This window comes from Sminthopsis crassicaudata, chromosome 5 (assembly GCF_048593235.1).
Source record: "Sminthopsis crassicaudata isolate SCR6 chromosome 5, ASM4859323v1, whole genome shotgun sequence".
NCBI lineage: Eukaryota > Metazoa > Chordata > Mammalia > Dasyuromorphia > Dasyuridae > Sminthopsis > Sminthopsis crassicaudata.
The window spans coordinates 305,262,943-305,286,170 of record NC_133621.1 but is presented as its reverse complement, the minus strand read 5'-3'; the positions used below and the strand labels follow the sequence as shown (position 1 = coordinate 305,286,170).

Genomic DNA, 23,228 nt, shown 5'->3' with positions numbered 1-23,228 from the left:
GAGAAGCCTGGAGATACTTATATGAATGAACTGATGTTAAATGCAGTGAGTAAAACCAAGAGAACATCGAATATAGCAACAACAAGATTATGTGATGATCAGCTGTGATACACTTGGCTCTTTTCAACAATGACATGATTCAGGCCATTTCCAATGGTCTTGTGATGGAGAGCCATCTGCACCCAGAGAGAGGATTATGGGGACTGAATATGCATCACACCATAGCATTTTCACCTTTTTTGTTATGTTATTTGCTTGCTTGTTTTTTCTTTATTATTATTCCCATTTTGATCTGATTTTTCTTGTGCAGCATGATAATTGTGGAAATATGTACAGAAGGAACTGCACATGTTTAACATATTGAATTACTTGTAATTCTCAGGGAGGGAAGTGGAGGGAAGGGAGGGAGAAAATTTTGGAATACAAAGTTTTGCAAGAGTGGATGTTGACAACTATCTCTGCATGTATTTTGAAAATAAAAAGCTACTATAATTTTTTTTAACATTTCCTTATATTAAACCATCCATGCATCATAGGTTCTTGAGATGGGAAACAGCAATGACATAGAATCATTATTGCCAACACTCATTTTTATGTTTTGACAAATGTTTTATTTTTATTATTCCAATGAAAAGAATATTGTATCAGGAATAGCCTGAGTGAGTGACTCCGTTGTTACAGCTAACTTGGCATAGATTTTGGTAACAGATCTTCTTTTACTTTCCCAAACTTTGGTTACATAGCTTCCTTCACCTTCCCTAACTTCCACATGTATATGATGGGCATATTTGGCAGCTGCCAGCTGCACTAAGGCCCACTGAAGGCAAGAGAATTGTTAGTCTCTCCAAGAAAAATGTTCTGTTGATATTTCAAGGACCTATGATTTCATGGATGTATAGGATCCTTCCCCTGGAATACATTACATCTCTCTATATTTTAGGAAATGGTGTTGTAGAGTTACTAAGGCCCCAAAATTCATGATTTGCAGTCATCTTTATGGTGATGATTGCTTCATATATAGCCAGGTTGAGACTTAGTGATTAGATGCTCTAGGTTTAGAGGCTTCCTACTTGGTAGTTTTAGCAGAGTCAGCACCCCCTGGCCTTATGATCAAGAAGCCAAATGAGACCCATAGTAGGGGGAGCAGTCACTGAAATGAGTTCAGTTGCTATTTAAGGAATAATGCTATAATGTTGTGGAGTTGCTTCTAAGAGATTTCTTTATGATAGTCCTGAGGACTAACAACTTAGAAATAAAACAAAGAAGCTGATTTCCCTTTGTGGCACTCTTTTTAATAATTTCTTGAAAGATAATGTCTAGGTTCATTTTTTTTGATCATTGTTTTCAAGTAGTCTAATAACCTTTAAATTCTCTCTCCTGGCTGTTTTTTCTAGGTCAGTTGTTTTTTTCCAGTGAGGTATTTCACCTTGGTTTTTTAAAATTTTTTCATTCTTTTGGTTTTGTTTTATTCTTGATTTCTTATAGTCATTAGTTTTGATTTGCTCAATTCTAATTTTTAAGGCATTTTCCTGAGTGAGCTTTTGTACTTCCTTTTTCCATTTGGTCGATTTTGTTTTTCAAGACATTCTTCTCTTCCTTGACTTTTTGTACCTCCTTTTGCATCACTCTCATTTTTCTTTCCAATATTTCCTCTATCTCTCTTACTTGATTTTCAAAATTTTTTTTGTCCTCTTCCGTGGTCTAAGACCAATCAGTATTTATCTTGAAGGCTTTGGATGTAGGAGTTTTTTACTTTGTTACCTTCTTCTGAATGTGTATTTTGATCTTCCTTATCACTATAATAATTTTCTAAGATCAGAATCTTTTTTTGCTTATTGTTTTGCTCATTTCCCCAGCCTATTATTTCATTTTTTAAAATTTTTGTTAAAGTAGGGCTCTGTTTCCAGAGTGGAGGGTGCAATGTCCCAAGCTTCAGGAGTTTGTGCAGCTCTTTTCAGAGATCCTTCTGGGGACTTGTAAGTTTTTATTTCGTCCAAGGTGGTATGATCCAAGTGTAAGTGTGTTCATTATTCTCCTGGACTGTGCTCTGGTCTGTGCGGGTCTACAAGCACTCTTTATTGCCCTATAGTTCTAGTGTACTAGTCCTCCTCACCTGGGACTGTGAACCAGGATTTATGGACAAAACAACAGAGTCCTGCCTCAGTGCTAGCAAAGCAACCTCCCATAATCTCTTTGTCAGCTATTCAACCACCTTACTTTTGGTGGGCTGAGACCTCTGGAAGCCACTGCTGCTTTTGCTGCTGCTGCTTCATTGGCGCCCAGGGTCTGCTTCTGGTTTGCTGAGGTTTTCCTCTTGCCCTAGAGTGACAAATCTTTCCTGCTGACCTTCTAAGTCATCTTTGGGGTCCAAAACCCACCAGTGTTGCTACTGACTCAGAGGCTTTCAAGAATGTTTCCTGGTTTGATGGGGCCCAAGCCTTGCTTGTTTGGACTTCACTGGGCCACAATACACATACACCCTGAAGCAGCAGACCTTTCCTGCTGACCTAACTTGTCTTCAACTAGAGAGTCTTTTCACTCCATCTTCTTTTGGATTCTTATGCTCTAAAATTTGTTTATTCATTATTTAAAGGTATTTGGAGGGATTTGGGAGAGAGCTCCAGGGAGTTCCTGCAGCTATTCTTCCATCTTGACTCCACCTAGTCCTTTGTGGTACTTTCTAGAGCCATGGCCACATTCAATAAGTAGAGGTACCAGGACCTGCCTAATGTCATTTTCACTTAAGGCAGTGGGACTCTGCTTGAAGAATTCAGAACCATAAGCCTTCTGGTTTTGGGCCAAATTATTTCGTCAGGTTAGCTGACACCCACTGAAAATAAGTAACATGGTCCTATAGAAAGGGCGGTGTCCAGTTATAATGGAAAACTGGGAGAAAGAGAATCTTTCATTATCTGGGCAGATAATGAGAGGAGACCTGGACTGAGGACTCCTTTCTTCTGTGGATTTCACTTACCTTCAGGAGTCTTCCCCAATAAGCTGGGAAAATTTTTTTATATCCAAGGGTTCTGATAAGGCCTCATTTAAAAATATATATATTATTGAATTTTTTTTTTTATTTTTAAAGCATATGCAAAGATAATTTTTCATCATTGACCCTTGCAAAAACCTTGTATTCCAATTTCCCCCCACTCCCACATCTCCCCTAGATGGCTAGTAATCTAATATATGTTAAACATGGTAAAAATACATGTAAATCCAATATAGATATATTTATATGCTTAGTGTATACATACTTAGTTGCAAAAGAAAAATATCAAAAAGGAAAAAAAATTGAGAAAGAAAACAATGCAAGGGGCAGCTAGGTGGCACAGTGGATAGAGCACTAGCTCTGAACTCAGGAGGACCGGAGTTCAACTCTGCTCTCAGACTCTCTTAGCTGTCTGACCTTGGCCAAGTCACTTAACCTCAATTGCCTCAGCCAAAAAAAAAAAAAAGAAAAGAAAACAATGCAAGCAAATAACAAAAGTGAAAGTGCTATGTTGTGATCCACACTCAGTTCCCTCATTTCTAAAATAGAGAATTGACTCAATTTTAAAAGAATACAAGCCATTCTACAGATGAAAAATGGTCAAAGAATATGAACAATTTTCAGATGAAGAAATTAAACCATTTCTAGTCATGTAAAAAATGCCTTAAATCACTACTAATCAGAGAAATGCACATTAAAATAATTGAAGTACTATTACACACTTCTCAGATTGGCTAAGATGGCGGGAAAAGATAATTATAATGTTGGAGGGGATATGGAAAAACTGGGACACTAATACATTGTTGGTGGAGTTGTGAACTAATCCAACCATGCTAGAGAGCAATTTGGAACTGTGCCTAAAAGCCTATCAAACTATGCATACCCTTTGATCCAGCAGTGTCTACTGAGCCTGTATCCCAAAGAGTTCTTAAAGGAGGAAAAGGGACCTATATATGCAAAAGTGTTTGGGGCAGCCCTTTTTGTGGTGGCAAGAAACTGGAAACTGAGTGGATGTTCATTAGTTGGGGAATGGCTGAGTAAATTGTGGTATATGAATGTTATGGAATATTACTGTTCTATAAGGTTGTTTATTCTGTTTTGCTGGTTGTTTAACCTGCAGGATTATTTCAGAGAGGCCTGGGGAGACTTCCATGAAATGATGTTGAATGAAGTGAACAGAAATAGGAGATCATTGTACACGGAAGCAACAAGACTATATGATCATCAATTGTGATGGACATGGCTCTTCTCAACAATGAGATGATTCAGGTCTGTTCCAATGATCTTGTGATGCGAGTCATTCTTATCCAGAGAGAGGGCTGTGGGAACTGGGTGTGGACCACAACATAGTATTTTTGCTTTTTTGTTATTTGCTTGCATTTTGTTTTCTTTCTGATTTTTTTATCTGATTTTTCTTGTTCAGTATGATCATTATAGAAATATGTATAAAACAATTGCACGTATTTAACATATATTGAATTATTTACCAACTAGGGGAGGGGATAGGGGGAAAAGAGGGGAAAAATTTGGAACATAAGGTTTTGCAAGGATGAATGCTGAAAATTATCTATGCATATATTTTGAAAATAAAAAGCTTTAAAAAAAAATAATAAAAAGTCTTTCCAAAGTTGAAAAGTCAGGTAGGACAAAGCAGATGCTCTGCTTGAGCTGTGGCATTCTCATGTGGGGCTTCTGATTCACCCTGGATGAGCTCAGAATTGATCCCCTACCCATCATTGCTGCTTTCTGTGGGATGAAAGAATTAAGGAACAAAGCATTTGTTAGGTGCTTGACAAATCTTTCTGTACTTAACCAGTGTTTTTGAATACAGGACTTTTTATTTCTATTGATAGTTGTGCTCATGGACTTTGAGTCATTCAATAAGCATTCATTAAATGCCCGCTATGTGCCAGGCATGGTGCTAAGACAGGACAGCTTTTGAGGAGCTCACAGTATGTACCAGCTGTATAGTGTATATGCTGGTTCCAGTTATTTAGTTCTTATTTTTGGGTAAAGATTATTTTGTAATTGATATAGTTCCTGTCTATGACTTGACATGTAGACTCCCAAGTATTTGATACTGTTCATAGTTATTTTAAATTGAATTTCTCTTTCTTGCTTGGCTTTGTTGGTAACTATACAGAAGTATTGATAATTTATATGGATTTATTTTTATATCCTACAACTTTGCTAAAATTGTTATATCAGTTAATTTTTTAGTTGACTCTGGAATTCTCCAAGTAAACCATTATGTCATCATCAAAGAGTGATAATTCTTTCTTACTTTTCACTTAGGTTTATTTAATTTCTTGTCTAATTGCTATAAGTAGCATTTCTAACATAATATTGAATAATAATGATCATAATGAGCAGCCTGCTTTATGTCTGATCATATTAGAAAGCGCATATCCCTATTAGATGAAATGCTGGTTCTTGACATTTTAAGGAAAGCTCTGTTTATTCCTGTGCTTCCTAGTGTTTTTTTTTCTTCTTAAACAATAATGGGTGTTGTATCTTGTCAAAGAATTTTTCTGCACCTATTACTATAATCATAGGATTTTTTCTGTTTTTCTTATTAACATAGTCAATTATGTTTAGTTTTCCTAAGATTAAACCAGGCCTGTATTCCTAGTACAAATCTAACCTGGCTATAGTATATATAATCTTTGTGTTATATTTCTGTAGTCTACTTGAACGAGGCCTACTATTCCTAGTACAAATCTAACCTGGCTATAGTATATATAATATTTGTGTTATATTTCTGTAGTCTACTTGTCAATGTTTTATTTAAAACTTTTAAAAAATAATACTCATAGGAACACTGGTCTATAGTTTTGTTTCTCCATTTTGACTCTCCCTAGTTATTAAAAACCTATTTGTATTGAGGACCCCCACAATTATAGTTTTACTGTATTTCTTATATCTTATTTAACTTTTCCTTTAAGAATTTAGGTGTTATGTCATCTGGTGCATTTTGTTCAATACTGATATTCATCATCACATCACTTTTTAGAAAATATAACTTCCCTATTTATGTCTCTTAATTATGTCTATTTTTGTTGTTACTTTGAGATGATGATTGCTATTGCTGCTTTTTTAATTTCAGCTAAAGCATAATAGATTCTGTTCTAGGCCCTTATTTTAACTTTTTGCATTTTTCTATTTCAAGTTCCTTGCAAAATAGTATTGTATTCTTGTTTCTAAATCATTCTGCTATCCACTTCCATTTAATATGTGACTTCATCCCATTCATATTCACAATTATGATTGCTAATTGTGGGTTTCCTGCCAAATGTACTCTTTTATACTTTTCTTTTTTCCCCCCTCAACTCTTAAGTTTTTTGCTTCTGAGGAATTTATCCCTTACTTTCCTTCCCTCTTATTCTCCTCTCTTCCCTTCCTTTTATCTTATTCCCTCTTGTTGGGCAAGATGAATTTCTATGTACAAATACATGTTTGATTCTTCCATCCTTTGTCCAGATTTGAGTGAGATTCAGATGTTGCCCACTCACCCTCTCTCTGCTTGAATACCCCACTTCTGTGAGAGAATGTTCTCTTTTCTTTTTTTATCCTGTTTATTCTTCTTCCCCTCTGTTCTTATAAGATCATTAAAACATAATAAAATTACTCCCATACACTCTATCTAATTAGATTCACTCTATGATACTAATCATGATAAAATGCTACTTGTAGCATTTCCCCAATAAGCATATAAAAAGTTTGACTTTGTTTGACTGAAATATTTTTTCCTTGATCTTTGAGGCTGCAAATTTTGGTTTTAATACTCCTGGGTGTTATCACTTTTGAAGTTTTCTTTCAAGAGATAACCAATATGTTCTTTCAATTTCAACTTTGCCCTCTGATTCTAAAAGACTTAGACAGGTTTTCTTTTATGATTTCTTGAAATATGATGTCTATGTTCTTTTTGGGTTTTTTTTGGTTCTGGCTTTCAGGGAGTTTTTCAGGTTTGTATTTTTTTGGCTACGAAATAGTTTTCTTCTCCTCCTCCTTCGATATTTCTTTTTCTTTTCTTTTCTTTCTTTCTTTTTTCTTTTTTTTTTTTTTTTTGTGCTGAGGCAATTGGAGTTAAGTGACTTGTCCAGGTCACACAGCTAGGAAGTATTAAGTTTCTGAGACTGAACACAAATTTGTTTTCAAAAACTGTTCATTCATTTCAGTTGTATCTGATTCTTTGTGATTCCATTTGGAGTTTTCTTGGGAAAGATATTAGAGTCGTATACTCTTTCCTGTCCAGCTCATTTTACATTTACAGATGAGGAAATGGAGGCAAACAAGGTTAAATGACTTGTTCAGGATCATATCAATGTCTGAGGCCAAATTTGAACTCGGGTATTCCTGACTTCAGACTCAGCACTTTATCCCCTGCACCATCCAGTTGCCCCTAATAATTTTTAGCTTTCTCTTTAAAAGAAACAAACAATGTGGCAGCCCTCTTTGTAGTGGCTAGGTAGTGAACCACTACATAGAATTCCCAATCCCTCTATTTTTGTCTGCCTGCATTTTTTATTTCCTTCACAGGCTAATTGTACACTGTTTCAAAGTCTGATTCTTTTTGTACAGCAAAACAACTGTTTGGACATGTTTTCATATATTGATTTAATTTATACTTTAACATATGTAACATGTATTGGTCAACCTGCCATGGGCGAGGGTGGGGGGGGAAGGAGGGGAAAAATTAGAACAAAAGGTTTGACAATTGTAAATTACCCATGCATATATTAAAACAAACAAACAAACAAACAAAAAACCCTATCCTCTGGCAGGAATTCTGGTTAATTTATGTCCAGGTTATATTTTTCTTTGAATCTTAGCTTTTAAATGTTTTTGAGTCATTCTTTTCTTTCTGTGCTTGTATCTTGAGCTTTCTTGTTGGTTTAAGAGCTCTTTATGATGGGATTCTTTTTTTTGTTTACTCATTTTTCCAGCCTCCTCCTTGACTATGGGCTCTATGTTAGTGTTGGGATCTGTACACTGTGGGAAGGAATGTCTGACCTGACTTTCTCCTGATACTATTCTGCTGTTTTCACATCTTAGGCTGGGGGCTTGCAAGCTTTCAGTCCCCCCAAAGTGATCTAATCGGGTGAAATTGCTTGTTGCTCTTCTGGTTTAAGTTTCCTGATCCAGATTGGTGTTTGATGGCTTCTTCCTAGTTAGGAGTTTCAGTGGGTAGCTGCTTGTCTTAACTACTGTTAGTTGCTTACTTGGAGGCTCTGCAGGTCAGAATGACTGATCTTCAGGCCCCTTTTTGATCTGGGGCTTCTATTTTTGTTCTGCTGCTGCTTCCGTCATGGAGAAGAAACTAGGATTGAGACCCTACTCTGTCCCTGGTATCAGGGCCACATTGCTAGTTTGCTTCTGGACTTGTTTCTTGCCTAATCCAGAGGGCTTGCTAATGATCATTCCTCTCTACAACTCTTAACTGATTTCTTGCCACCTCAGTCCCACTAGGAAACTAGGCAGTAGATGACCACACTGCTAGATAAAAACCTGGGAATACAGCTAGGTGCCAGGGTGGCTAGAGCACTGGCCTTGGGGTTAGTAAGACCTGAGTTCAAATCCTGCCTTGAAAACTTTCTAGCTCTGTGATTTTGGGCAAATCACATCACCTCTCTCAGTCTGAGATGTTTCTTCATCTATAAAATGGAGATAATAGCACTTAACTTCCCAGAGGTGTGAGGACCAAATTAGTTAATACTTTTCCCCCCCTTTTTTAAAATTAAAGCTTTTTATTTTCAAAACATATGCATGGATAAATTTTTCAACACTGACCCCTGCAAAACCTTGTGTTCCAAAATTTCCTCTCCTCCTCCACCCTCTGTCCTAGATGGCAAGTAATCCAATATATGTTAAAACATGCTAAATCCAATATTTGTATACATATTTATACAATTATCTTGCTGCACAAGGAAAATCAGATTAAAAAAAAGAAAACAAAATGTATGCAAACAACAACAAAAGGAATGGAAATTTTATGTTGTGATCTGGTTCACTCTGTTCCCACAGTTCTCTCTCTGGGTGTGGATGGCTCTTTTCATCACAAGATTATTGGAACTGACCACAATCATCTATCTCATTGTTGGAAAAAGTCATGTCCAGCAGAATTGATCATTATATAATCTTGTTGTTGCAGTGTACAATAATCTGGTTCTGCTCATTTCACTTAGCATCAGTTCCTGTAAGTCTCTCCAGGACTTTCTGCAATCATCCTGCTGATTGTTTCTTACAGAGCAATAATATTCCATAACATTCATAAACCATAACGCATTCAGCTAATCCCCGATTGATGGGCAGCCACTCAGTTTCCAATTTCTTGCCACTACAAAAAGGGCTGCTACAAATATTTTTGCACACATGGGTCCCTTTTTTGAGGGAATTTGTAAGCTATTTTGAAACTTTAAAGTTCCATATAAATGTTAGCTTATTATTGCTATGAATGAAGTGAGTGATTCAGAATCAGGAAAACAATTTACACAATAACATTGTGACCAAAAAATCTTTGAATCAGGAGCCTAAAATTCAGGGCGGGTTTGATAGACCCCCTTTTGTTTAGGGACTCTCAACCTCACTTTGCAAAAGATTTCTTTAATTGAAAGAAAAATGATAAAGTCCTTCAATGTTAGGTGTGGTTATCAGAGGAACTGATAAAAATGAATCCCTTAGGCTAGCAAGAAAAAGGCTCTGATTCTAGAGATAAGTTTAGTTCCTTCTTCCCACCTTTTACAGGTAATCCCCTCAGAAATCCAATTAAATCAAGACCTTGAGGCTAAATTTTCTCTATAAAACAACTTTATGACATTTGACTTTGTGATGTCTTTTTCCTTTTCCCTTGCTTAACTTCACTATGCTTCCCAACTTCTCTTCCTCACAGCTAAATCACTTTTTTTTTTTTTTTTTTTTTTTTTATTAAAAGCTTATTTATAAAACAAATGCATGGGCAATTTTCCAACTTTGATCCTTCAAAAACCTTTTGTTCCAAATTTTCCCCTCCTTTCCTCCTGTCTGCTCCCCTAGATGGCAGGTAGACCAACACATGTTAAATATGCCAAAATATATGTTAAATCCAATATATATATGTATAAATATACAAATATATGTATACATACACACAAATATATATATATATATAAAATTTTTTTTAATAGTTATCTTGCTGCACAAGAAAAAATAGATTAAGGAGGAAGAAAAAAAACCAGGGAAAGAAAACAAAATGCAACTAAACAACAAAGTGAATGAGAATGCTATGTTGTGTTCCACACTCAGTTCCCACAGGTCTCTCTGGGTGTAGATGGCTCTGTTCATCACTGAACAAGTGGAACTGGTTTGAATCATCTCATTGTGGGAGAGAACCATGTCCATCAGAATTGATCGTCCTATAGTCTTCTTGTTGCCCTGTACAATGATCTCCTGGTTCTGCTCATTTCACTTAGCATCAGTTCCTGTAAGTCTCTCCAAGCCTCTCTGTATTCATCCTGCTGATCTTTTCTTACAGAACAGTAATATTCCATAATGTTCATATACCATAATTTATTCAGCCATTCTCCAATTGATGGGCATCTATTCAGTTTCACAGTTTCTAGCCACTACAAAAAGGGCTGCCACAAACATTTTTTGCACACGTGGACCCCTTTCCTTCCTTTAAGATTTCTTTGGTGGTGCAGTAGATAGAGCACTATCCCTGAATTCAGGAGGACCCGAGTTCAAATGTGGTCTCAGACACTTAACACTTCCTAGCTGGGTGACCCTGGGCAAGTCACTTAACCCCAGCCTCAGGAAAAAAAAAAAAAAAAAAAAAGATTTCTTTGGGATATAATCCCAATAAAAACACTGCTGTATTAGAGGATATGACCAGTTTGTGTTAACTTTTTGAGCTTAGTTCCAAACTGCTCTCCAGAATGGTTGGATGCATTTACAATTCCACCAAGAAGGTATCCAGCTAACTCAGTTTTTTAAAGTGCTAAGTCCCTTCCAGGATTTAGCCTAACACCTAAGGACATGCCCCAACCTCATGGGACACTTCCCGTTCTACTGGATGACTGTGAGTTCTACTGAGGAATTTGTCTTTTATATACTCCCCCATTTTATTTCATATTTATTACTCTATCGTTTCCCTTCATTTTCTGTAACCTATTCCCCTAAATAAATCTACCTTTTGCCAAAAAAAAACAAAAAACAAAAAACAAAAAAACCTTTTTTTTTTTTTTTTTTTTTTTTTTGCAAAAAGAATCAGGAACTCTTTATTAATGCAGTTGTTGAGGTTGGGAAGTGGACCCCAAAAGTTTGGGGTGACAGATCAGTGTCGTGAAGTGTCTCAAAAGAATTTGTCCAGGTACCACCAATGGTCCCAAGGGGCAGATTGAGGGATGGAGCTTTTTCACACTTGGCTCCAGGCAGGAAGCTTGACTGTACTGTACTTCCCTTTCAAGTAGATAGGAGGTAGAGAGGAGATAGGAAGGAGTCAAGGTGGATTTTCATTTGAAAAAATAAAATGTTAAAAAAAAAAAAGAAAAAGATTTTGTTTGGTCTCAGAAACTAGAACCAGGAATAGATGGAGGTTGCAAAGAGGCAATCTGGGCCTAGTATTAGGAGAAACTTTGCTGGCAATGAGCTGTGCTAGTGTAGACTGGGCAGCTTTGAGTCCCAAGGTCCTGTCCTCTCTAGGAGTGTCTGGGTAGAGACCACCCATCCATCGAATGGGCTGCACTGAAGTGATTCCTTTCACAGTGGTTGCTGCACTCTTGTCGGTCTCTCAAACTCTTGCTCTTTTTTTTTGGGCAGCAAAACCCATCAACATGCCAAAGATGTTTTGCCTTGATTTGTAATTTTTGCCATTCTTCCGGTTTTGAGGCAGAGCATCTAAGTGGTTGTGCTTTCTGTATCTCCTTTGAGTGATTCAACATGAGGCTAACTGGAAATTTCATGTTTTGCAGTCATTCAACACTAGTAAAATCTTGTTCTTAAAAGGAGAGGCCTTCATTTCTTTGTTTACAAATAAATTTTCCTTGATTTTTACATCTTGATAGTGATCCACGTATTCTTCCTCTTTCCTTCCCCTCCCAAAGAGCCATTCTGTAGGACAAATAGTATTTTTTGCAGAAAAAGAAATTCAGTATAAAAAGATAAGAAACCTTTGCAGCCTGTGACAATCATAGGACTCTTCCCCTCTGCCTAGGAGTGGACTGGGACTGTCTTCCTATCTTCATTCAGCAAATCCTGCTTGGTCTTCATAATTTTGTTACATTCACCCCCGAGTTTTTTTTTTGTTTGTTTGTGTGTGTTTTTGTTTTTGGTGTTCTTGTTCTTGCGGGCACTGTATAGAGCGTTTACTTGGCCCTGCTCATTCCCTCTGCATCACAAAAAGTGCTGTTCCGATTATTTGAGACTATATGGGCAATTTTTTCTTATCAATGGCTTTCTTTGGATAGAAGCTCAGTAATACAATCTCTGGGTGAATGGGGGGGGGCTGCAATTTCACACGTGAGGAGAAAACAAGTGGGTCAGTTTGTCTGGAAAGTAGAGTGAAGTAATATTTAAGTCCCACGAGAGAGGCTGGCGTAGCCTCAGAAAGGTTTTCAATGCCAAGTTTATGGGCTTGTGTGGAAGTGCTGAAGGGCCTGCAGAGCCAGAGGGGGGCGTGTGTGCAGGTGGGGCCTGTTCCAGTGCGGTGACGGGTTGGAAGGCTAAGAAAAGAGTGACCTGGGCCCTGCCTTCCGGGGAAGAGCAAGGTGCTCGGCCCCTTGGAACGTTGCCCTGGGGGAGCTGCCCTTTTCCGGCGGGGTGTCGGAGCTGTAGCCCCTTCCTGGGCAGCCGCGGCGGTCCCAGCCTGGTATCCCATACCTGGCCCCTCGGAGAGCGCAGGCCCACGTGCAGGTGGTGGTGGTGGGGAGGATGGAGAGGACATGCGCGGTGGATCAGGAGATCCGGTCCGGTGGCTGCAGGTTCTCGGTCAAAGGCGTGACCCTCCAGCCTCCATGGATGCTCCAGGGCTGTGCGCCTTGGAGGGTTTGCAGACTCGGTGCTCCCCGAGGCCCGCGGGCAGGCGTGCCATTTCCTCGGGGACTCCCGTGAAAGCGCAACACTGATTGTGGGCAAGGCGCCGCACCTGCCCCCAGCCCCTGGACCCCGGCCCCTGGACCCCTGCCCCGCATGCTTTATTTCCCTTAGGGTCCGGCTCCACCAGGACCCCCGCAGCCTCAGCGGACACGGCCACTCACAGAGGGGCTCGCGGGAGGAGTTCTGGAAGGCAGCCACACAGGATCACTCTGAGGGTCCAGCATCTCCCAGCCCCCAATCCTGACACGGCGCGGCGCAGGGTGGGAAGGAAGTCCTGGGCATCCAGGGCAGGGGCCCCCAGCGAACGGGGCGGGGCCTGGGCCGTAGGTCCCGCCCTACAGCGCGCGCTCTCGCTCGCTCCGCCCCCAGTCCCGCCCCACGCTCCCGCCCCGCCGCCGCGGGCGCGCGCGTGTCAGGCGCCTCTGCAGCCGCCATTTTGGAGTGAGTCGGCCTGAACCCCGAACCCGCGGCGGAGCCGGTGAGGCCTGCGGCGGCGGCGGCGGCGGCGGGGGAGGAGGAGCCGCGGGCACCGCGGAGCGCCCGGAACCCGGCGCCGAGACTGAGGCGCAGGTAAGGGCGGGCCGGCGCGGAGGGGGGCGGCGGGCCCTTCTCCCCACCTGCCCCCTCTCGCGGCCGCCCCCGCGCCTGTCACCTCCCCCGCGCGGCCACCCTGCCCTCCCCCCTCGCTGCTTCCTCTCCCTCCCCCCTCCGGGCCGGCTCCGGTGCTGTCACCTCACCTGTTGCTGTCACCGACCCCCCTCCCCCTGCGGCGTCCCGGCCTGTCATTGCCCCTGCCCTTGTCTGGCCCCTCGTCCCCGCCCTCGGGGCGCCCCCGTCACCGCCGCCCCCTTCCACGGCCGCCCTGCCTCGTCCCTGTCCCTGTCACGGCCATTGTTCCGGGCCTCTGCCCCTCGGACCTCCTGCTCCTCCTCTTGGGGCCGCCTCTTGTGCTGCGCCCCGGCCCAGCCCCCGTGTCCTGTCACTGCTCCTGCCCTGGGCACTGCCCCTGCCCTGTGTCCTGTCACTGCCCCTGCCCTGGGCACTGCCCCTGTCACTTCCTGCACCTTGCCCTGGGCACTGCCCAGCCCTGTGTCCTGTCACTGCCCGGCCCTGTGCCCTGTCACTGCCCCTGCCCTGGGCACTGCCCCTGTCACTTCCTGCACCTTGCCCTGGGCACTGCCCGGCCCTGTGCCCTGTCACTGCCCCTGCCCTGGGCACTGCCCCTGCCCTGTGTCCTGCTTCTGCCCTGCCCTGTGTCCTGTCACTGCTCCTGCCCTGGGCACTGCCCCTGCCCTGTGTCCTGGGCACTGCCCTTCCCTGTGCCCTGTCACTGCCCCTGCCCTGGGCACTGCCCGGCCCTGTGTCCTGTCACCGCCCCTGCCCTGGGCACTGCCCCTGTCACTTCCTGCACCTTGCCCTGGGCACTGCCCAGCCCTTTGCCCTGTCACTGCTCCTGCCCTGTGTCCTGTCACTGCCCCGGCCCTGGGCACTGCCCGGCCCTGTGTCCTGTCACCGCCCCTGCCCTGGGCACTGCCCGGCCCTGTGTCCTGCCTCTGGCCCCGCTCTCCCCACCTGTCTGCAGCGGGCTGCGGTCCCTTCCCTCCTCCCCGGCCTGCTGCTCCTCCCCCCACCTGCCCCTTGGCTCTCCTCAGGGCCCCTGGCTCCTCCGCTTGTGCCCTTGCCTCCTGGGTCCGGCCCCGGGGGCTCCCCCTGTCATTGCTTCCTTTCCCTCTCCCGGGCTGGATGCCCGGACTGGCGCTGACCTTATTCCTGACCTTTGTCACCCATCCTCCCTCCTCCTCCCTCCTCCCCCCCAGTAGGTGTGTCCCACTGACCGCTTCTCCCCGGGGAACCAGCCAGGAGTCCTTTTTCTCCCCATTTTTACGCCCCCTTTCTCAGCTGCTTTGTGCCTGCGAGGGAACGGGCTCGGCTCCGAGTGCTGCCCACACAGGTGGTCTGGCTCTGGCTGTGCTGGGGGGGGGGGGCACACGGGGCTCTCCGCCCCACTGTCCGCCTGAGCCGCCCCCTCAGTCAGTTCTCCTCCTCAGCGCCCCTCCCCCCCCCCCCGGGGCTTTTCCTCCTCCGGTGACCCCTGACCCCGTTGGCGATTCCTTGTGGACCTTGTTCCTTCCCTTCCTCACGGTCCTCGACTGCACGAAAGACTCTTGGGTTCCCTTGGATCTTTAAGGCCTGGGTCCTTCTTGAACTTCTGCTCGTGGCTCCCCCAGAGCCGAGGGTGTGCCGGAGACCTTCCCTTCCCCCTGGTCTGGGCCCTTTGGGCTTCCCTTGGGTTTATTGATGCTTTTCCTATGGTCCCTCTCTGGGGCTCAATATGAATACTCGCTGAGGGACTCTTGAGGGAGGGGGAGAAGTAAGCTGATGTCCCAAACTCTCCTGGGGGATGGTGATGCTGGGGGCCTGGTCAAGCCGGACTGCACCTTCAGAATGGAGGCAGGAGACTCTGAGGCCCGGCGGCCCCAGGACCGGGTCCGTGCCCCGCGGGGGGGGGGGGGGGGGGGGGGAGGCCTCCTGGCTGCGAGACCCCGGAGAGCCAACGCCGGGAGAATGGCATCCTGGGAACCCGCACGCTGTGAGCCATGGAACGGGTGGCGATGCCTCCTGGGGCCTCCCCGATGACATCGCAAGTCGTGTCACCGAAGGAGCTGGAGACGGTTAGCAAAGAGCACGATTGCTTTGGAGGGAAGCGCCCCATGGAAAAGGCCTTGTTCCCCGTGGCTCCGCTGGTGTCTGGCTTCGCTGCTTGGCTTTTTCTGAAGGCCATTTCAACCGTTCCTGTGAACCCCTTGGCTTCCCCAGCCGAGGGGGCCCGCTGCCCGTTCCTGGTTTACTTCTGTCAGCCTTTACCACCTCCTGCATTCTGTTTCTTTGGAGGCTGCATCATTACTAGTAGAAAACAGATTGCAGAATTCAGTTTTCAATCTGCCATTTACCACATATAACTTCAAGCAGATGTCATTTGTGAAATTTATATTAAAGAGAATTCTCCCTTTAAGTAGTTGCTGCTTAGACTAGATGGCCATGGAGGCCCCTTCCAGCGCTTGGGATTCTAGGATTCTGAGACGCTTCCCAGTGTTTGCTGGTGGGGTTGGTTAAATCTTTGGTAAAATTATGTGGAGGAAAAATGTCACGGTTTCGGGGCTTGTTTCCAAGCTGGGTCTGAAGGCAGGCCAGCTTTTGGTGCTTCTCTGGGAAGCAGTGGTACTTGAAATGCTCAGGGAATCCTCCCCTAAGAGGGTTTCTCCCTGAATTATTCCCCTTGTACTTAGGGCCTGGTACTAGAAAGCCCTAGGCCAGAGCATCCTTCTTTTTTCTTTTGGGCCCCTGTTTGGGAGTCATGTAGCGTATGAGTTTCTCATTTGGGGGCACATCTCATCAGTTTTGTCCATTTACTTTTAATTTTTAGATTTATTGGGCTAATAAGCTTTAGTTTCTTGGGTAATTTTCAAGAGTAGCATTTATTTTCATTGGTATATTTAGCGCAGAAATGGCAAGTTCATCTTGGCTTTGCCCCTAGAATTTACCCTGTAGAATTGATTTGGAAGAGTAAGGTGTAAGCAAATTGTTAGAGACTTTAATTAGTGAATGTGAAAAATGTTCTGAGAATGTAGTTAACATTGAGGCCTTTTTCTTGTGATCCCATTTCAGCAGTCTTAAGAACCAGTGCTTTTGGCAGGCAATGTGGTGCCTTAGATTGATTGGCTTAAGATAATGAAAATTTAGAATTATGATTTCCCCCCCCCCAAAAGTACTTTTATGAAAATCTTAATGCAGTATGAGAATAACTTTTGCCTAATCTTTTAGTCTGTTAAAATGTTCACAGTTTCCTATTCATAATGCCTTAGAGATGTGGTTTAGTAGAGTATTATTATTCTTATATCACAAGGAGAGAAACTGAGGCACAGAATAGATATGTAAATTGTTCAGGGTCACATAGACTCTTAAGATTGGGATCACTGTGGGATTGTGTTCTATCAATACCAACCCAAGTCTTCTGGCTCCTCAGTTCATTTGTATGTATAAATTGTCATCTTGAGAAGATTTATTCCTAGAGAGAGGTGACCAAACATCTGATCTGCTTGCCAGCATACTACATCATGAAGTCTTATTGAATTAAGAAACGTTGAGGAAAATGAGGGTGAAATCATTTTCTTTCCTTTATTTCTTCCCATAAACTTAGACTTGAGGTAAAAACCAAATAATATCAGTTCTGAAAAGTGTTTCCTCTCTTCCCCCACCAAAAAAAAATGCATCCTTAAAAATGAATCTTGAGGGCCTGACTCCATTGGTCTTTTTTGTTATCTTACTTTACATTGTAACACTCCAGGGTCTGTGTACCTGATTGGTAAAGAACAGTATCTTATCAGTCTCCATTCCTGTATTGGCCTGTATTGTATGAATTTATATTGAAGTGAATTCCCTGAAGACCTAGGTGTGTAGGCTGGGATGTTGAATTGCCTCGTGGATAACTTGAGTTACCGGAACTGAATTCTGTCTTCGGTAGATAATCTTGCCCCCCAGGCAAAGCCAGCATGACTTTGGTAAAAGAGTTCATTTTGAATGGGGATCTGAGGAACATTCTTTAAAATAGAGGCCCCCAAACAGAAAGATGCTACATTTCAGATTGACATGAAGATCCCAGGTACCTCCTCAAAGTGATTTTTGGTGAGATAGTGCTATTCAAGCCTTCACCTTTGTGCCCCTTTATCTGGGGATGCAGAGGGCTCCTGTGCGCATTTCCAATAGCTATCTGCAAAGTGGCAGGAAGTGCTCATCCATAGCATCTTGGCCATGCTAGCCTCTGTGCTGAGATCCTTCCTTCAGAGGACAGGCTGCTTGTGGAACACCAGCTCTCTAGAGATCTAAAAGAATCTTCTGTGGAACATCTGGTGAGCAATCAAATGAAGTCTTCAGACCTTCATGGTCCAGCTTATAACTGAAAAGATCTCTCTGTAATATACCGGACAAGTAGCTTCCAGCTACTGGGGAGGCTCCTCTGGTTCTTTCCCAACATTGAACCTCAATTTACCTATCTGTACCCAGAGCCAAACAAAATGAATCTCTTTTGCATAGTAGAACTCAACACCGGGGTCTCTTCATTCTTTGGACTCTAGAGTCTTTTCATATCTGAATTAAACACCCCCCACCCCCATTTCCTTAAACCATTTCTCATGTGCCTTGGACTCAAGAACCTTCACTGCCCTGGTTAGCCTCCCTGCAAGCTTTCAAGTTTATCAGTGTTCTGCCAGAGACAAGGCAGACTAGGAACTCTTATCTCTTTATTCCAGTCTCTCTTCATGCAGCCCAAGATCATATTATTAGCCATTTTTGTTCTTGCCTTAGCCTGCAGGCCACTGCCATGCCAGTGCTTCTTGCAGAGAAGCCGCTGTCTATCTAGGACTCTGCCATCTTATATTGGGAAAGCTGGTAAGAATCTACTTTATCCCCATTGAATTTTATTTAATTCAAGTCACACTGGGATTTAGCTTTGCCTCAGATCTTATTAGTGATATGTCCTAACTTTGAGTAATTTCCAAATTTGAAGTATGCCATCGAAATCTTTCTCTAAGTCAGGAATAAGGATTTGAGACATGAGGGCCAAACAGATATCCCTGAGGTACCAGACTCTAGGTTGACATTGAACTTTTTTTTTTTTTTTAATCACATTTTATTTTATTTTGAAGAAGAAAGTGAATTCTATAACATAAAGAACTAGGTTGGTCCCAAAAAAGAGATGTGAGAAGATATTCTCCCCAGGCAAGTGGGGTTAAGTGACTTGACCAGAGACAATGCTAGGAAGCATTAAGTTTCTGAGATCAGATTTAACCTCAGGTCCTCCTAACTTCAGGGCTGGGGCTCTATCTACTGCCCCACCCCTCTATTTCTTTTTAGAGATGGGAGGGTAATCCACTGTTGAACAACTAATTTCTCCCTGAGGTTTGTCCTTCAGCCAAATCTGACTCCCTTTAATCATGTTGTCACCCAGTCTGTACCTCTCTAGCTTGTCTACCAGCATGGTGGGAGAGGCCTTGCCAAATGCTTTGTTAAAACTTGGGTAAGCAAAGTTTGTAGCATCCTTTAACCTAGCAGTTTGACAGGGATCATCTCTTCCTTTTGGACCAGACTTGTGATTTTATTGGTGTTATTGAGTTCCTAATAAGCAGACTCCCTCTATAAATGCAAACTGTCAACTCTCCTGAAAGTCACAGTCTTGGAGACACTTGGGTACATTGAGAGGTTGAGTACAGTGGCAAAGGTAGGATCCTGTGGCCACCTTTTCCTATCTTGCTCTTTTTCCATGGCATGCTGTTGCTCCACCTGTCTCTACAGATCCTTTCTATCATTCTGCCAGATGACCTGGCCAAGCTTCCTGGCCTGTAGTTTACTGAATTTAATCACTGCCCTCTGCACTTGGAACTTTGCTGTTATCCACTCCTGAGTTCCTGTTCTTCATAGTTTTTCATATGTCAACAGTGAGGGCTCAGCTCTCTCAGTGTGAGAGGAGATGGTTCACCTGGGCCAAGATCCTGGAATTCTTCGTGGCAGGCAGCTACTTTCTTTTTGTCTCTCTATTTCTTTTGAGGATGAAATCTCATTTTGGCTCTCACATTCCCAGTGCAAAGATAATTTTCTTTAGCAGAGAAACTATAGAAGCAAAATGAATGTCCCAGTCACCCTGAGCAGCACTCCCATCCCTTTTTTGATACTTCCTTTCATCTGACATAGCTTTCTAAAATATCCTGTTTTGTTGTCCTTAGCCATCCTTCTGAGCCTTAGCACTCCTGACAATTTCGGTAGGATCTTTTGAGGCTCTTCCACTCATCCTTTTGTTATCTGCTCTTGCTCTTGTCTGTATCTTTAAAAAGAAATCTAACATGTTTGTTGAATTCCCTGTGCACTTCTCTTTGCCCCCTAAGACAGTTCAGAATTGGGTTCCACATCAGATGTTTCTCATCATGACTTCAGGGTCATTCTCAAGAGCGGCTCCTCTCTCCTGGGCTTATTTGTCGGTGGCATCCATCCTTCTGAGGTGGCCATCCTCCTTCTGAACTCTTTGAAATCAACTCCCCAAACATCCTCAGCTTGTTTCTCAGTCTCAAGTCTGAGTAGAAGTGTTACTTTCTCCAAGCCTGTGTTTCCCACTCCAGCAAGTGGAAATCTGGTCTAGAACTTTTCCTTTGTGGATCCTTCACTTTGAAGGGTGTCATTATTAAGGCAGCGGTGGGTCAAGAGGCATTTTTAGGCATGGACAGCAGACGTGCTGTGTTAGGTCCTGGGGATGCAGAGAGAAAAGGAAACAGTTTCTGCTATTCAGGAGTTTACATTCTGTCAGGAAGTCAACATGTATATATATTGGAGATAGAAAAGTATGGTGATTCCATGTGGTTGGGAGGCCCTGATGGCTGAGGGTGACTCAGGAAAGGACTTATGGCAGAGGGGAGGAAGGTACATAGCTAGAAGGTGGGATGTCATTTAGCAGGGACAGCACAAGATCATTTGGCCTGGATCTGGGTGTGTGTAGTAGAGAGATAGGCTAGAGAGGGTCAGGGAAAGGCTTTCAGTACCAAGCAGAGGGCTCTGTATTTCATCCTCATGTTGAGTGTTATTTAAAGCCACTGGAATTTTGTGAGAACAATGTTGAGAAATAAATATTCTTGGTTAAGAAATGAAATAGACCAGAGATTTCTGGGTAACTCAGATCCCTTGTGCCCATGTGCCATGAATGTTTTTCTTAGGTAAGACATTGGGCTTGGGAAACATTAAGCTTCACCCCAAATAATGAAGTTATTTATCCAATCCTAGTGTAGTGGCCAAGATGAGCTGGTCTGCTTTTAGCATTGCTGGGACTCGAGCAGACATATCAATAACTAAAGTCCCCTGTTACTGCTATGCTATGCTTTGGGGTCAGGCTTGGGAGTTCTTGAATCTTTATGTTTCCTCTTTTTGCCCAGGTGGTTTTGGAATTTGAAGGAAAGAGGCTGTTCTTCTAGGGGTCCACTTCTAGCTGGATGACTCTAGCCAAATCAGTTAACCTCTCTCAGTCTAGTTTCCTCCTCTTGTAAATGGGGATAAAAATAATAGTCCTACCTCAGGGTTTAAACAGGATCAGATGGAATGCTTTGTAAGGTGCTTCACAAACCTTAAAGTACCATATAAAAATACTAGCTCTCTAATATGAATAACTAATATTGTCATTATTGCATTTGTTTTTTCCTACATTTATTTTCAGTCAAGTGTCATTCAGCCAGAATTATATGCTTATTATATGTTAGGCAGGACTAAGTGGTATAGTGAATAGAGCACCAGCCCTGGAGTCTCGAAGACTTGATTTCAAATTTAGCTTCAGATACTTAGCTGTGTGACACTGTTTGCCTCAGTTTCTTCATCTGTAAAATGAGTTAGAGAAGAAAATGGTAAATGATTTTAGTGTCTTTGCTTAGAAAACCCCAAGAAAAGAATTCAGTAGGACTGAAAGTACTGCATAGAATATTGCTTTTTTTCTGGTTATACATGTGTCGGATATTATTCTAAGCACTGGGAATATTAAGAAAGGCAGAAACAATCCCTGTCTTCAAGGAACTTCTATTCTAAGGATGGAGACAACTACATATGTTAAGATGCATACAGAAGAGAAGGAAAGTAATATGAGAAGGGAAGGTGGCAGCAGTCATCTAGGCCAACCAGAAAAAGCTGCCTGGGGCCGGAAGGAAGCCAGGAAAGCTCTTGAAGTGAAAGTTAGGGGAAGAACATGTCACATATAGGGGACTGCTATTGCAAAGGCATGGAGTTAGGAAATGGAGTAGTCTGGGTGAGGAACAGCAGGTAGGCTGGTATAGGAATAAAATCTAAGAAGTCTTAAAAGGAAAAAAAGGTCAGGTTATGAGAAGTTAAAATGACAAAGATATTAATAGTTGCTCATAGAGGTAGTAGGGAATCAAAGGAGTTCATTGAAGAAGTTTGGGGGGGGGGCGGCATGTTGCCATGGTCAGACATACAGTTTAGGTACCTGACTAGAGTTTAGATTTGCATGGGGAGAAACTTGAATGAGCAGAGAAACCAGTGAGAAACTAACTGTGAGGTGAACTATGACATTCTCTGTCAGGATAGAGGAGGGCATGGATTTGCCAAGATTGTAGGAGGTAGAAGCAATGGACTTTGGCAGCAGATTGGATGCATGTGAGGGATGAGTGAGAGGGAGCAGTTGAGAATGAGCCCTGGGTTGCCAGCCTCAGGCACTGGGAGGATGGGAAGGTAGGTAGCAAAAGAAGGCTTGGGAGGAAAGAGACAATATGCTCTGTTCTGGTTCTCTTGAGTTTGAGATGCTTGCCAGGACCTCTAGTTCATGGTCTCCAAGATGCATTTCATGCTGTGCGACTGTTGCTTAGGGATGAATAAAGAAGTTTCTGGGATCTTCTGTTAGAGAGGAGAATTGAGCCCTGTGGGGGCTGACGAAGTCACCAAGAGAGAGTCTAGACTGAAAAGAAGAGGTTGTAGGACAGAGCCTGTGGAACATTTAGTTGGTGGGTTTGACATGGATGAAGAAAAGGAGGAGAAGCAGGGGAGAGCCAGTTACAAAAGCCCAGAGGGAAGAAGGTGGGCACCAGCATCCCCTATTTCAGAATTCAGGATGCATCAGGATTGTAAGAGCCCATAGGCTTGGCCAAGAAGCTCATTGGGAGCTTTGGAAAGAGCAGTACCGGCTGGAAACCTCATTGCAGATGTGGATATGGAGAAGGAGGAAGAAGAGGGAATAAAAGGATGAGCCCTTTAGGGGCTGGCCTAACCATGCCTCTTCCAGTTTGGACTGAATCCAAGAGGAAAGTTTTCCATGTACTCTTATGGAACTTCATCTTCTTTGATTCAGCTTAATGCTCTTGCCTGGCTTTTTGGATCTTTTTAGATTCTGATTCTGTCCATAGACTTGGATGCTATTCCTTCCAGCTGTAGATCAAGATGGGCATGCAAGCTATGCCTTTTTAATTTTTAATTTTTAATTAATTAATTAAATTAATATTTTAATCTTTTCCTCTTTTATTATATATATATATATATATATATATATATATATATATTTGGTTATACATGTACATTCATTTTTAAAATTGCACATTTTCTTCTGAATCATGTTGGAAGAGAAAAATCAGAACAG

General features: G+C 42.9%; 1 protein-coding gene across 9 annotated transcripts in view; it reads left to right on the top strand.

Moving 5' to 3' along the window:
* The window catches only part of PPP6R2 (protein phosphatase 6 regulatory subunit 2), a 124,120-nt gene that overhangs the window by 9,217 nt on the left and 91,675 nt on the right, over positions 1-23,228 (top strand). For 4 of the 9 annotated variants that reach the window (XM_074271978.1, XM_074271977.1, XM_074271976.1 and 1 more), the window contains one exon: positions 4,110-4,258. The gene's annotated coding sequence lies outside the window, so the exon portion shown is untranslated. Of the gene's footprint in view, positions 1-4,109; positions 4,259-13,473; positions 13,631-23,228 lie in introns of those variants that run through there. The other 5 variants (XM_074271986.1, XM_074271979.1, XM_074271985.1 and 2 more) reach the window with 3 other exon arrangements.